Below are 8,321 nucleotides of genomic sequence, written 5' to 3'. Positions count from 1 at the left end.
CTTTACGAAGTACTTAATCACTGCCCGAATCTCGATTTTTTTCTGCCTTTGCAAATCACTGTGTGGGAACAACAACAGAGCCACATCACCTACACAGCTCTCTTCCAAGAGCACTGATGTGGCACAGGTTTACAGGCAACAGTCCAATGAATATCATGTGACCAACTCATTGCATTAGTGCTGATCTCTTGTGGTGATTCTGAGAGCTTTTCAAACCACCCTCATAAATGGAAATCACCACCTACCCATGCTCAGTTCATGTGAACAGACTCTGACAGTAGGTACTGCTGACAGGGTAATGCCTCTAAAGAACATCACTTAAGCAGGTATCCTCATCTGAAGCACCTCTGCAGCTAAATAGAAGGAAAAGACTGTCATTTGGAGGACACAGGGAAGACTGATGAGCAGGCTGTGGTTCCAACCGCTTGCTCTCTTCTCAGCCAGCTCTTGTACAATCTAGTCGTAGCATTCTACTACCCTTTAGGGCAGCACGCCCATTGTCTGTCTATCGGAGCCCCCAGGCACCATAAATTCATTCTTCTGTAGCCTTAACAGTAGAATTATTGCCATAAAGTCAAGTTATTTTCTTTGAACACCTGTGTATCCTGTTGTTATTCACCTAACCACCATCCACATCCTGCTTCCATGTCCCTCAAGAGTCATGAATGCAGCCATGCAGTACTTATTTTGGTTTTGATGGTAGTTGTTAATCTTGATTTCAGTGGCTGAGCTGCCAGAACTGCTGCAATCATGGGACCAGCAGCTGCTGTTTCTTTTGCCATTTCTTCCTGTCTGAGACACCTATTACTTTTTCCAATTCAACTATTCTGCCTGTTAAGTGGGAATGATAAATATCCTAGAGTGTCATTATCCACTTGAATTCATAAGCATTCAATGTTGAAAGTTTTTTGTTGACACCTATTTCTTTATCTCTGTGCTGCAATATATTATGATACCACATGACACTCATAAACATATGCACCTGTGCGCTGAAACACATATTTCTCCAGTGGCACACTGTAGTGTGTATTCCTCAACATTTATAAGGAAAATAAGCAAGGCAAGCGCTTACTGTTTTCTGTTGGGTGTGTCCTATGGCAAGCGATGTACCTTCATTAGAGTGAATTTGATTCCAACTAAAAGCGTAACATTTTCTTCCACTTTGATGTGCCAGCAGGAGGCAGTGGCCACATACACTGCTCTCAGACATCAAATGGTTGTCCAGTCTGACGTAGATGTGTCAGCTTGTTGAAGTGTTGTGCCCATGTCAGATGACACATGCATGTCTCAACACGCTATGTGCACAGATGGCCACTAGAGTGTCGATGGGTATATTGCACTACCACTGATGTCCCTCCACCTCATCGAACAATCAGGGATCACATGAGACTGTTAGTTCCAATTAGATGTCTTTCTTCATAGCAATGTGGTGTATCTGCGGAACCAATATTTGCCAGTGACCTACTTCCAGAATTTGTGTGTCACGTGCCAAGCTTTGTGTCCCACTAAAACGAACAGTTAGTAATGTATTGATTAGATCTAGTGTTGGAAATGTCATGTCTGAGTACTCTGGCATCTTACCTAACCTGCCTCTAAGATGGTTACATGATCTTTGCACTCCTCTTATTTCAAAGACTGACATATATTGTTCTTTATGGACTGTGCACTGTGGGTAAAATGTCCTTATTTCTCCTTTCGCATAGTGTGCACAAGTTTACATATTCAAACAGTCTGTGGGCATTACAGCACAATCACGATTTCTCTGTTATGTTTGTAGGCAGTATTGAAACAGAGTTCCACTTCCATAGCTGGACTGCAAGGAATGCTTCATTTCAGTCACGGAGTGTTTTGGCCACTGCATGTTTCATAGTGTATTTCAAACACAAATGTGAAGTGGTAGATAAGAGTCACTCTAGCAACAGAGTACTGTACGAAATAAACATACATTTACTTAAACAAAATGCTTCATTTTCTAGAAATTCAGAATAGAAACATGAGTATGACCTTTAATACCCACCACTCTGACCACACAGGAACTGCAACAGTTTAAGCCTTCCACTCAACTCAGAACCAGGCAGGCCACAATCAATTCTGGGAACAAAGCTGCAGATTGTGAATACCATTGAAACTCAGTGAGCAAGGCTGATCTTCTCAATCTTCTCTGCCTTTTGTTGGAAAGACAACACCCTGAGCTCTCCATGATCCCTGTCTGCCCCATACAGGCTGGCTAGACCTCCCGTTAACATGCCACTCACAGTCAAGTGGACGAGTAGTGATATATACTGTGCTTCCTGTTGAGGAGACAGCCCCCACAGGACACAATAGTACTTTCGGTACTGTTGGTTCCTGGTACAAGACTCTTGGCAGCCCTTCCAATACACCCATTGGCAGCGGCTTCCAATTGCATGACAACACTCAGAGTGACTTACAACTGGTTAGGAATATCAACTAACTTGTCCCACACCTGATGACAGCATCTTTTAGAGATCAGTAAAAAAGTAACTTTAAACTAAGTTTGCTGATTCTCTTTTAAGTTAGGAGTCTGATATTCTACAAGGATTACCGATCTTAGACAAATTCCTCGATTTTATACGCTGCAAGCATCAAAACATTACACTTAAGATGTAACTGCATGATATGTCGGCAGTTTATAGGAAGAAGACCTTGATAGAACAATAGTTGCAGGTAATGAATTGTGAACAGTTGATGCAAGTGTATGAAGTGCTAGCTTTCCAGGTCCATATGGTATATAACATCTGTAATGAGAATAGGTTCCTAGTTGAGTAGTAGCTTATGAAAAACTTTTCTGCCAAACAAGAACAATGAAGCGCAGATTATACATGTATCAAAGATAAGAAAACATACTGCCAACCAAAGCAGAGCTGTGTGAGGAATAATTACAATAGAAATGAAGACAAAGAAAGGCTAATGTGTGGGATCAAAGTATCTTGTACTGGGAAGTTGATAGAGAAAGCTCTAACCAAGAATTTAAGAGTCACTACTGCAGTATTGCAAAATGCTTTACCATGGCATCAAAAAGGCAAAAACCATGTACTATGGACAAAAAATTCTAAACATTGATGAACAAATCAAACAAAGTTAGAGGTATTATTAAGTGTCAAACAGATGAACTTGGTAAGATAGAAGATATTAAACTCCCAGATGACAGTAGCAGCATGAACAAAATATTGAATTCAAATTATTGGCTCTAAATTCAATGAAGTCCTCCTAAAGGAAGGTGAATATACATTGACAAAATGAACTATTGGAAGCAGATATACTGAAGTGCCAAAGAAACTGATATTGACAAGCATATTCCAATACAGGTAGAATACAGCGCTGTGGTTGCCAGTGCCTATATAAGTCAACAAGTGTCTGGCACATTGTTAGATCAGTTACTGCTGCTGCAGTGGCAGGTTATCAAGATTTAAGTGCGTTTGAATGTGTCGTTGTAGCCGGCGCATGAGTGATGGGACACAGGATCTCTGAGGTAGCGATCAAGTGGAGATTTACCCATATGCCCCTTTCACAAGTGTACCATGAATATCAGGAACCCAGCAAAACATCAAATTTCCCTCTTGTACTCTTACAGATTTATGGACAGGCCTGTAGCATTCATGGCATAAATTTCCTCCAGTACTACTTCAGACATTAGTCAAGTCTACGTCAAACCGTGTTGCAGCACTTCTGTGTACTCAAGGGGCCCTACACTATATAAGGCAGGTGTACCAGTTTCTTTGGCTCTTCAGTGTATATTAGATTTGCTTAGATGGATTTCTGTTGATTCACTGCAAGGTTTGCTAAATCAATTTGAATTGCAGTCACAAAACTGTTACATCACTGATATGCAAGTAATTCATCCAACTATGATGGTATTTCACCTAAAATCTTGTGCCTCCCTTGAGCTGAATTTTTAATCAGTTGACAAGCTGAAGTTTATTTCCTGAAAAACTGAAGTACACATTAGGAAAATATAGACCACCTTTCTTCCCCTGTTCTAAGGCATTTTTGAGACGTAAGGTAACAACAGAATATTGAACCATCTTTCAGAGAACAACCTCTTAACAGCAGTTCAGTTTGGCATCTGTAAAGGCTTCTCTACTGAGAAAGCAATATGTGATTTCATGAAGTCATTTCTGATAGAACTAAACAAGAAAAGCTAACCTGTTAGCATATTCTGTGAACTTTCCATGGCCTTTGATTGTGTACATGATAAAGTTCTGCTCGAGAAACGAAAAATTGTAGTCTGTTAAAGGCATTTGCCTTGAATGGATGGGGTCATATCCAAATCATTGAAAACAGAGGGTCAAATTAACAAGCAATACAGGAATAAGACCAAATTCCAATTGGGGAAACATTATATATGGCATCATGCCAAATTTGGTCCTGGTCTGAGTCATGTTCATGATCTATGTAACAGAATGCATCAAAAATGATAACCTTTTGCTGATTGCACAAGTATACTGGTAAGGATCCTGGATCCTTAGACATCTGTACCAGACATAGCCAAAAGAAAAACTGTTTCCTACAAGTAACTCACAGCAAACAGTTCAACTCTCTATCTTACAAAGATGTGTATGCAGTCCCATACAAATCAAAATGACTTACAGGTACTGCAAGCAGAAATTAATGGGCACAAACTGGATGATGCTCCACGTGTAGAGTTCCTAGGTATAAAGTGAGGAGGCATCAGCATGAGGGTCGGTTAACACAAAATTCAGTTCTTCCTACTTCATGCTTAGAAATTTCTGTCATTGTATTGACCTTCAGACAGAATTGCTAGCACACTTTCACTCATTACTGCCATATGGTATAATCTTTTGGGGAAATACAGCTAAGGTCAAAAAAGTACTTACTCTACAGAAGCATGCAGTAATAACAATATGTACATTTAGTAACCAAATATCTTCAGAGACCTAGGGATTCTCAAACTTATATGCCAATACAGTCCGGCCCCGGTAGCTGAGTGGTCAGCGTGACAGAATGTCAATCCTAAGGGCCTGGGTTTTATTCCTGGCGGGGTTGGAGATTTTCTCTGCTCAGGGACTGGGTGTTGTGTTGTCCTAATTATCATCATTTCATACTCATCGACGCGCAAGTTGCTGCAATGGTGTCAAATCGAAAGACTTGCACCCGGCGAATGGTCTACCCAACGGGACGCTCTAGTTACACGACATTCACATTCATGCCAATACATATATTTCCTAATGTTATTTCTGGTTCATAAGAAGAGTGCATTTAGGATGAACTGTATAATTCACAACCAGAATTTTAGATGTAAAAATAATTTCCATATACACTAATGAGCCAAAACATTATGACCACTTGCTTAATAGCTTGCCTGCCTGTTTTTGGAATGAAATACATCACTGATTCTGCATATCAGGGCTCCAACAGTTCATTGGTAGGTTTTTGGAGGTGTGTGGCATTAGATGTCTATGCACATGACACACAATTTGTATAAAAAAGGGGTCACTGATTTGCGTGCGCAGTGATAGTGACCAATAGTGACCCGGATAGGTTCCATAGGATTTACATTATGTGAATTTGGTCACTGAAATATCAACGTGAGTTCACTGTAATGTTCCTTAAAGCACTATAGCATGGTTATGGCTCTGATACACAGACAATTATACTGCTGAAAGATAACATTGCCATCAGGCAAGACATCAAGCATGAAGGGATGCAAGTGGTTTGTGGCTCTCTATGTGTCTTTGATTACTGTCACAGGTCTCATGCAATCACAGGAGAATATCTCCCATGGCATAATACTACACCCATCAGCCTGTGCCCATGGTGTGCTGCATGTTTCGAGCTGCTGTTTTCCTCAATGATGACCAGTGACCTAGTGTAGCAAAGCTGTGACTGACCCCAAGCGCCTACACGTTTCCATTGATCAATGGTTGAATTCCAATGGTCCCACGCCACTGCAATTGTAATTGATGGTGTCGTTGGGTAAACATGTGAACACATGGAGTCGACAGTCGAATTCCGATGGTCCCACGCCACGGCAATCATAATTTATGGTGTCATTGGGTAAACATACGAATATATGGGGGTGATCTGCTGCAGAGCTCCATGTTCAACAATGTACGATGAACAGTGTGCTCTGAAAGACTTGTGTGTGCACCAGCATTGTGCTCTTTCAGCAGAGATGCCACTGATCACCATCTATCCTACTTTACAGAGCAGACAAGCCTCTGAGCCCCATGTACTGTGAAGAGTCGGGGATATCCAACCATTTAGTGCCTAGTATTAGTTTCATTGTGCTACCTCTTTCTGTAGATGCTTACGACAATAGCATGTGAACATTCGACTAGCTTCACCGTTTTCAAGACACTCATTCAGAGGCTCTGTGTAATAATAAACTGCCCTCTGTCAAAGTTGTTATCTCAATGGATTTCCACATTTGCAGCTGATATCTTCACTAGGGTGATCACCCATCCCTCCCTGGTCCACTTACATACTTTTGTTACCATGTCATGTGCCCACAATGCCACCAGGTGGCATCCAACATCATGGTGGGCAGTGGTAATAGTGTTTTGGCATATCAGTGTACACTATGCATCCCTAGCTAGGGTCAGAGTATAATTTTATATTCTGTTGCAGAAGTCTATGGTCATCAGGCAGGAAACTGAAAATCCTCAGATATTAGGAATCAAAGTAAAAGAACACCTAATTAGTCACTCCTAGAGTTTATCATAATATTTGGAGTCCAGGATGTAAACTGCATAATTATAATTTTAGATTAAACATATCTTGATCTTGCCAGCACATAGACAGCTGAAAGCTGTCAGCATTACCTTACATAAATTCTTTATCTGAAATATTAGATAAAATCAGCACCGGAGTACTATAGGAAGATGAGCAGTGGCTTTTTTCAAGTATGTGCTTTTTCTCCTAATACATAAAGTAATTTATAAGTATTTCTCTTAATTATCAGTATGAGTGTATTAGCATAATCCATTATTTGTTGTTAATATACCTGACACTTCAAAGAGCTAGCTTTCAGTAGCTGCTTGTGGCTATCAATGCATAACTTGACTTGTTGCACATCCTTGAAAGCTTGCCTTCATGATGAGATTTACTGAACACCATGAATGAATGAATGAATGAATGAATGGGAGCAAAAGTGGCTTGAGTTTCTTCCTTACCTAGAGAAACCCTCAGCCAAAATTGCAAGAGGGCTTGGAAAATGTAACAACAAAACAGTCTTCTATCCATGAGAAAGATGAGAGACACACTTAACTCAACAGAGGACACAAAAAAATTACACTTATTAGGTGTATAGCTGGTGTTCCAGCCTGGCATTTCTTCTAAGGGCACATTAGAACAGTTCAATACATGCTCCATTCTGAAGAGGTCACACTTGCCACAGGTGGCATTGTATATGCCTCCGATGGGTACATTCTCTCTCAGTCAGCCTGAGTGCCAACGCCACATCAGGTTAGGTGCTTAACTGTTGATTTCTGTGCCTTTGATTTTTCCTCAGTTAGGTACCATAAGTGTGTTGCTGACCTGATCTTTTGAATGTATATTGTGGGGACTGACAGTAAAACACTTATGACAAATAAGTGTTTTCCAGCAAACTTGCTCAGAACATTCTCAAGAACTGCACCAGTGTTGCTTATGACAACACACCTGTTCCTGTTTACTGTGTAACCCTTTTATGCTATAAAGTATTTGCAACAAAACAAAAAACTGGTTAGTGGGAGAGGATAATAATGGAAACACACAAATAATTGTTAATGATGACCTTGTTAATAGGACCAAGGGCTCTCAGCTCAGATCAGTACCCTGTGTCAGTGGATATGTAGTGAGAACACAATGAGAATATGACAATCAGAGGAGCCAGGATAATAATGCTTACCTGAAGACTAAAATGCAGATCCAGCCACCAACCAGCATTGGCCCATATGGGATAACAAAACCAGCACACAAGGGACAAGGAAAACCCTTCTTCAACACATGTAGAGGAGGAACTCAGGAATGTCTGGACACATCTGAATGTGTTTAAAGTTCTGTGGGATTTCAGTCCTCCCACCCAACTGGAAACTCGAGCTTCCAATCAGCAATATATGCTGGTAATTCCATATCCACACAAAAGAGAGCCATGTTTTGACTAAACCAGGTAGAGTGACCTTTCTCACTAGCATACATACGCACACATTTTTGCAACTTTCATTAAACAGTAAAGAGAAAGAAATGGTTGGTTGTTAAGAGTTCTCCAGAGCAAATGATATCACATTTACTTAGAAAGTGATTCTTGCCACCTGCTTCTATTTGAAATTAAATTATGGCAACAATTACTACCACTACAT

Source organism: Schistocerca americana, chromosome 2, assembly GCF_021461395.2.
Source record: "Schistocerca americana isolate TAMUIC-IGC-003095 chromosome 2, iqSchAmer2.1, whole genome shotgun sequence".
Classification (NCBI taxonomy): Eukaryota; Metazoa; Arthropoda; class Insecta; order Orthoptera; family Acrididae; genus Schistocerca; species Schistocerca americana.
Note: the sequence above shows the minus strand (reverse complement) of the source record.